This window comes from Babylonia areolata, chromosome 2 (assembly GCF_041734735.1).
Source record: "Babylonia areolata isolate BAREFJ2019XMU chromosome 2, ASM4173473v1, whole genome shotgun sequence".
NCBI lineage: Eukaryota > Metazoa > Mollusca > Gastropoda > Neogastropoda > Buccinidae > Babylonia > Babylonia areolata.
Genome location: NC_134877.1, coordinates 50,195,624 through 50,203,123, shown reverse-complemented (window position 1 = coordinate 50,203,123; position 7,500 = coordinate 50,195,624).

Sequence of the window (7,500 nt, the reverse complement as noted above, 5' to 3'; positions counted from 1 at the left end):
GAGAGAGAGAGAGGGGCATGACTTGAAAATACAAGTGAACAGAAAGCCAGAGAAGGTGCAGTGTGGAAAAAGGGAGATGAAGTGAAGGCAGAGCTGTTGAGGAAAGAGGCAGGTTTTAAGGCCGGACTTGAAGGAGCTGAGTGCAGAAAATTGACGAAGCGAAAGAGGGAGATTTCTATTGGATGGAGGTTGATGGGCGTAAAGACTGAAAAAAAAAGGAAGAAAAAAAAATGTGTTCACCTTTTTCAAATCACATCACAGATTATAGTAATTTGCTCTTCTTAGATTCTGACAATTAATTTTCCTTTCTTCCTTTCTTTCTATCTTTCACATTTCTTTTTGGTCTATGTGTTTCTTTAAGAAAGAAAACCTTTTTTTCCCCTCCCTTAGCTTTCTTTCTTTCCTTCATCACAGCGTTTTTTCTCCGTCTTTCACTTCTAAATCTTGTTTCTTTCCTTTTTCTTTTTAATATTATTTTTCCTTCAGACGTTGTCATGTAATTGCCTTCATCACAGTTTCCTTATTTTCTGTTTCTTTTTTTTTTTTTTTTTTTTTTTTTTACGATACAAAATTATTTACTTTCTATAATTTTCTTTCTTCATTTTCTCTGTACATTCTTTCTGTCACACAACGGAGAAGAAGAAGAAGAAGGAGAAGCAGCTCTTGACTCACTCCCCTCACCCCCTAACGATTAACCCCGAACACGGAGTATGGGAGTCCGTGATTTATCTTTCTCTTTGTTCTTTTTGCTCTCTATTTTTTTACCTTTCATAACAACTTTTTTGTCTCTGTCTCTGTCTCTGTCTGTCTGTCTCTCTTATCACAGCTTTACTTCGGTTCTATCTGTCTGTTACTTATTGATTACACTTCTTTTTCATTCTATCTTTCATTCTATCTATCTTTCTTTCTTTCATCACAACTTTTTTTAAACTTTTTTTTCCAACCAGAAGTTACGTGGATATTGTTCCCCCATGTTAGGATCCCATCATGATGTGGATTAATGGTTTACTCTTCGCAGAGTCTGTAACTCTGAACGTGTTTCTTGTTTCCTTGCTTCCTTCCTTCCTTCCTTCCTTCCTTCCTTTCCTTCTTTCCTTTTTTCTGTCCTCCTTAGTTTCCTTCAGTCTGTGTGTGTGTGTGTGTGTGTGTGTGTGTGTGTGTGTGTGTGTGTGTGTGTGTGTGTGTGTGTGTGTGTGCGTGCGTGCGTGTGCGTGTGTGTGTGTGTAGGAAGGAATTTTTGTTTAATGTTCCGTCACACATATCGGTGATTGAAGACATTTCGTTAAAGTATTTATGAATACATTTGAGTATTATCGGTTAAAAGGGGTGGGATATGTGAATGAATAGAGGGTTGGGGAAAACTGGGCAAACGAGGGTGAAATGAGGGTGAAATTTGCACAAAAAACAACAACACACCCCCCCCCCCAAAAAAAAAAAAAAAAATCTAAATGCAATTACAGTAAATTACTTAAAGGACTTCGTAAGAGAAGTCGTTAAACTGAGAAGCGAAACAACTGATAATGAATGCAAAAAGTCAAAAACATCAACGTTCTCAATCACTTGTGAAGACACACTTTCGTGTACATAAGGCTTCATCAAGCTACAGTAAAAAATTATATGCTTAATTGTCAGGTTACTAAAGCATATGCACTTGACATTAGAACAATACTTGATCCGTAATGAATTTGATAATAGTCTGAGAGCTGAACTCAGAATTGGTCTGCGAATCGGACCAAAGTCTGAGAGAGTCAACTGACGAGGTTTTAGACTTGAATTCAAACACCTATAAAAGTCTCTTTCTAGTATATTGCTTATTACCTTGTATGAAAAAGGGCAATATATTTTTTATTCTATCTATATGATTCTTTGCTCCCCTTTTTGCTGCCCTGTCTGCTTGGTCGTTATAAAGGAATCCAGTGTGGGATGGTATAAAAAAAAAAAATCAAAAAAAAAATCAACATTTGTACCCTTCATGAATAGGGAGTGCAATAAATACCTAATTTCAAACAGTAAATCTTCTCTTTGATTATTCTCAAAAAGGAGCAAACTTTTAAAAATAGATTGTGTGTGTGTGTGTGTGTGTGTGTGTGTGTGTGTGTGTGTGTGTGTGTGTGTGTGTGTGTGTGTGTGTGTGCGTGTGTGTGCGTGTGCGTGTGCGTGTGTGTGTGTGTGGTATTTTTCTTCTTCACAACTTTCCTTCTGTCTTTGTGTTTTTTTCTGTCTTTCTCGATGTTTTTCTTCTTCACAACGTTTTCCTTTTCTTTTCTTTCTCTTTCCCCACCCCTCCCCACTTCCTTTGTCTTCCAACTGTTATTTAACGGGAATGAGTAAGGTGGGAATGATTATGTTTACCTATTTCCTGTTTACCCATTCCCTGATCTAAACACGATTTGCGTTACTTTGGTCTTAGAAGACTGTTAATCGGAATCCTCTCTCTCTCTCTCTCTCTCTCTCTCTCTCTCTCTCTCTCTCTCTCTCTCTCTCTCTCCAGCTGTTTTTCAAGTGATGGAATTAGAGATAGGCTCATTTTCTTCCTCAGTTCAATCACGATTTACATTTTTTTGCCTCTTCACTTAGTCCGATAATCGGAATTTCTATCTTTCTTGTCTATTTTCTTCCTTCATCTTTTTAACTCATTCCTTTCTTTCTTTCTTTATTTCTTCGTCTCATTCTCTCTTCCTTTCCTTTCTCTCTTCTTTCTTTTTGACTTTCTTCTTCGTTTCGTTTCCTTTTTCTGTTTCGATTCTTGTATTCTTTTCTTTTTTATCGACGTTTCCTTTTTCATTTCTTTTTTTTCTTTTCTTTCTTTCTCTGTTCTTTCCTTCTTTGTTTTTCTTGTCTTTTATTTCTTTCTATATTTTTCGACCTTTCCTTGTTTTCTCCCTGTCTTTTCTTTCTCTGTTTTTTTTCTTCTTCTTTTTTTCTTTCTTTCTTTCGCTTTTCTTCCTGTCTTTCTGTATCTTTCGATCTTTTCCTTCTACTAATTTCCCCCCTTTTCTTTTCCGTTCCTTCTTTCTTTGTTTTTTTTCCCCTTTATTTTCTTTCTTTCTTTGCTTTTTCTTTCTAGTTAGATAGACAGACAGACAGATCCTCTATCTCTTTCTTGTCTTTCTTTCCGAAATGGTTACCATCACTTTTCTCTTTGAAGTGGCCAGACGTCAGAAATGGCTGGCGTCTGTCAGCCGTGCTGTGGCGTTGTGTGGTCGGCTTGAACTTTAACCACTTCACCGACGGGTGCTGTGGCCGAATGCTGAGTGCGCTGGATTTCCTCGCCCGAGGTTCCTGAGTTCGATTCTTGGCGCACCTTGTCTGTTAAGGGTAGAGTTGTTGTTGTTTTCTCGGATCTCCCAGGTCAACAAAACCTGTTAGTGCCTGACCCCCGCCCCCCTCCCCCCTCGTGCATAAGATCAAATACGCAAGTTAAAGATTCTGTAATCAATGTCAGCATTCGAAGTATCAGGGAAACAAGAACATGTACATACCCAGCATGCACACCTTGAAAAATGTTCCTACACGTAAAAACCCACTCGTGTACATACGGGTGAACGTAGGGAGTTGCAGCCCACGAACGCAGAAGAAGAAGAAGAAGAACCCTTTGATTCCTGAACGTTTGTGAAATAATGGAATAGAATAGAATAGAATATGTCTTTATTACCAAGTGTACCGGGGTCACAAGGAAAATTGGGAGGGGGGGGGGGGGATAGTACATAACAAGATACGAACATAAATCGAAAATCATACACAAACACAGGAATTTAGGATACATACAAGTGCATATGAGATCAGTGTGTCATGAATTCTGAGGGATTTCTTTGCTTAAAAAAACCCCAACTATTAAGTAGTGTAGCTGACTTTCTGATCACACGGTAATGCAATCCTAAGAAGACCAAGTGGAGATAAAGAGTGGTGACCGACACCTTGGGCAGGATCGCATCAACGATCTTTGCTTGAACGCTGTTTGCTCAGCTTTGAAAAATGTCCTAAGTCTGTTGTTTTTAAGCGTTGACCAGGTAAATTCCTAACGCTAAGAAAACCTAGCGCTGCTAAGATCCCTCAAGCCACCAAACCCTGAGCTGTAAGCTCAAACTTATCTCAGTGAGGTGAGTGTTCTTCGTCGATGAGCATACTCGCCGGCAGCAATCAAGGGGTTAAGCAAAAAAAGGAAGAAGGAAATGGCTTCTCTGTCCTGTGTCTCCATCCATGTCTCTTTGTCTCTCTGTCTCTTTTATCTGTGTTCTCTTTCTTTCCCTTTTTTTCTTTTCTCGTCTAGAGCTTCTGTCTTTTTCGTTCTCTCCGTTTTCTTTTTGTCTTTGTTTCCTTTTTCCTTTTTGCCCTCTCTGTACTTGGTCCTATTTACCACTTTTTTGTTGTTGTTTTTCGTTCCTTTGTTCTTGTCGTCGTTTTTCTTTTCCGTTCTTTTGGTCTTTTTTGTGCGTGTGTGAATGTTCGATGCGTAAAAATAATTTTTGTTGTTTGCTACGTAAGTTTTGTTATTTTCTTCCTTGTTTTTTCTACCTATCATTCTTCCTTTCTGCTCTTTAACTCGTCTTCTCTCTCTTGCCCCCACCCCCAACCCCCCCTCTCCCTTTCTACTCTGACTTTGGGACTATCCTTTTGTTTGTTGTTCACGATGTAACTTTCGTACTGTGTGTTGTAAACAAGGCAAGAAGTTTGTTTCGTGAACGCACTGAGGACATTGAAGCACTACACACATACATCGTTTTGTTTTGTTTCGTGAACCCACTGAGGACATTGAAGCACTACACACACACACACCGTTTTACTTTGTTTCGTGAATCCACAGAGGACATTGAAGCACTACACACACACACTGTTTTACTTTGTTTCGTGAACGCACTGAGGACATTGAAGCACTACACACACACACCGTTTTACTTTGTTTCGTGAACGCACTGAGGACATTGAAGCACTACACACATGCATCGTTTTACACACATTATGCAAACACAAAGAGTGATGTCAAAAACAAACAAACGAAAAAGTCCAGTGGAGCATACAAACAAATTCACATACCAAAATCCTTTTCCATATTAATAGAAACAGAAACATGCTGTATTGTACAGCCTCAACAAAGGGATCGGTCTTGTATTTAAAATTGCATATATATAAAAAGCGAGAGAGACATAGCAGATTCTTGACCTCCGTCTAATAAACTCAAGCTCGGGTCAGTTCTTGATGACAAATAGACCCTCTTTTTTGTTTATTTATTACGATACTTCGTAGCTGTTTAGTTTATTTCTCATTGTCAGGTTCTAAAACGTTGTTGTTCGTTTTGTTCTTGCAGTGACACCTAACCGAATCGTCTTCATTCTTGACTTGGCTGTAATGTCCAGGTCACACAACAGTTTTCTTTGCAGATACGCCCCCCTCCCCCCTCCCCATGTTAACGAAGACGCATTTAGAGCAACGCCTGAATGGAACCTGTTGTAGAGCTCAGCATGTCACACGAAGAATTACTCACGGCAGATGACATCCTTGAAACCGTCGACGATGAGTGGAAGAAAGTCAGTGTACTCCCCGGAGGAGCTGGAAAGAGCATCTCACCAAAAGATATTTTGTGGTTGAGCACCTGTCCCTAATATCGTCGTCTGTTTTCGTTTCGTGCACCTGTTGAAGTTTTCCAGACAGCGCCGCTTTTAAGTTTTTTGAAAGCGTTCCGACGACACACACACACACACACACACACACACACACACACACACACACACACACACACACACACACACACACACACACACCAGCCCCGCAAATCAGAAGTGTTTACTGGTTCATTGAGAATAACGAGACACTGATATAACTGCTAATTTTTCTCTTTCCTTCACTCTTCCCCTTTCTTTCTCTGTTTCTTTCTTGGTAATTTTTTGAGGTTCTCTGCTAAACCGTATTAACCGTACATTTGGGGTGGTCTTATGAATCCTCTAAACTGTGTTGTATCGTTAAGTGCACAGGTGAAACAGGTGCTCGAATCAAAGTTAATGCTGTCCTTTCTTTGTTGTCATCTTCTGCTACCACGTAGTCTTCCGACCGTGGGGTCGCCAATGATGACCTGGCAACCAGTTCTCTCCATGTTCCCCAACTCTCTCAGGGCATCGCTCGGTCTCAGGCCTCTCCATTCTGGGATATTACCCCCACACCCCTACCCCAACTCTTTTTTTTTTTCTTAAGCATGCCTCTCCTTCTGCTGCCGTGTGGAATTGCCTTGGCTATAGCTGCCCTCAAATGCTTTTGTTTCAAAGGTCCGTTAGCCACATATTCCGCAAGAAGGAGGGGTCTTTTTTTTTGGAAAGAGGTAGGTCTTAAGGAAAGGCCAAAAAACAACAACAACAACAACAAACAAACAAACAAACAAATAAAAAAACAACCCCATACAGAATGGATTTGTAGCTGATTATAGAGATTGAGAAGGTGTGAAGGCAGTCACGAAAATAGGAAGCGGCAGATGGTTTCATACATTTATAACATAGGATGGTATGTTGAAGCATGAGATAAAAGAAAACCAAACAAAACTAGCGCACGTTCCAAACAGAACTAACACTTGAAACAGTTTCAAAATACAACTCGGACTACAATGTGTCACATCACAGACAGCACAGAAACGTTCATTTCCAGAGTTTGTTTCCGCCCGTCCATGTCAGCGTTCGGTGGGTTATGAAACAGGAACATACCCAGAATGCACACCCTCGAAAACGGAGTATGGCTGCCCACATTGCGGGGTAAAAACGGTCATACAGATAAAAGCTCACTCGTGTACATACGAGTGAACATGGGAGTTGCAGCCCACGAACGAAGAAGAAGAACTCAGGTGTGGCATGGCTTAATAACGTTTTTTTTTTTTTTTTGTTTGGTTGGTTTTTTTTGAAGTAACATACTTTCAAGTTGTTAAATACTACCCGTTTCTTCTCTTGACTGGAAAGGAAGTCTTCGAATTTATTAAGTACGCTACTCCCCCCCTGCACAAAAAAAGCAAGCAAACTAACAATAACGTACCTTTTTTTTCAAACCCTGTTTGCATTTATTCCGGAGGCCAAACGAAAGTAGGTATGTCTTTTTCACCCGACACCGGAAACATGACACACATGATGTTAAACGGCTGCCACACCGGCAAAAGATCACTCACTCCTGTGGAGTCCCTGGGCGGAGATTACGTGCCTATGTTCAGCGCAGCTGGTGCGAGCTTGGCCAAATTACTTGCAGGTCAGACAAAGCATATATATATCTACAGCCGTGTCTGCTTTAATGTTATGTTCCTACTGCCCTCGTTTGTACTGTGGCTTGATGCTGTCTGTTCTTTTTCTATCTCTGTTTATCTGTCTGTTCGTCTGTCTGTGTGTATCTTTCTAACACACACTCTCTCTGTTTTGGTCTCTCTGCTTTTCTAAAAATTCCGTGGATTCAACTTGTGTTAAAAAAAAAGAAACAAAAAAAAGAAGAAAAAAAAAGAAGCAGAAGCTGGAAGACATATTATTGTGATTTTCTAGC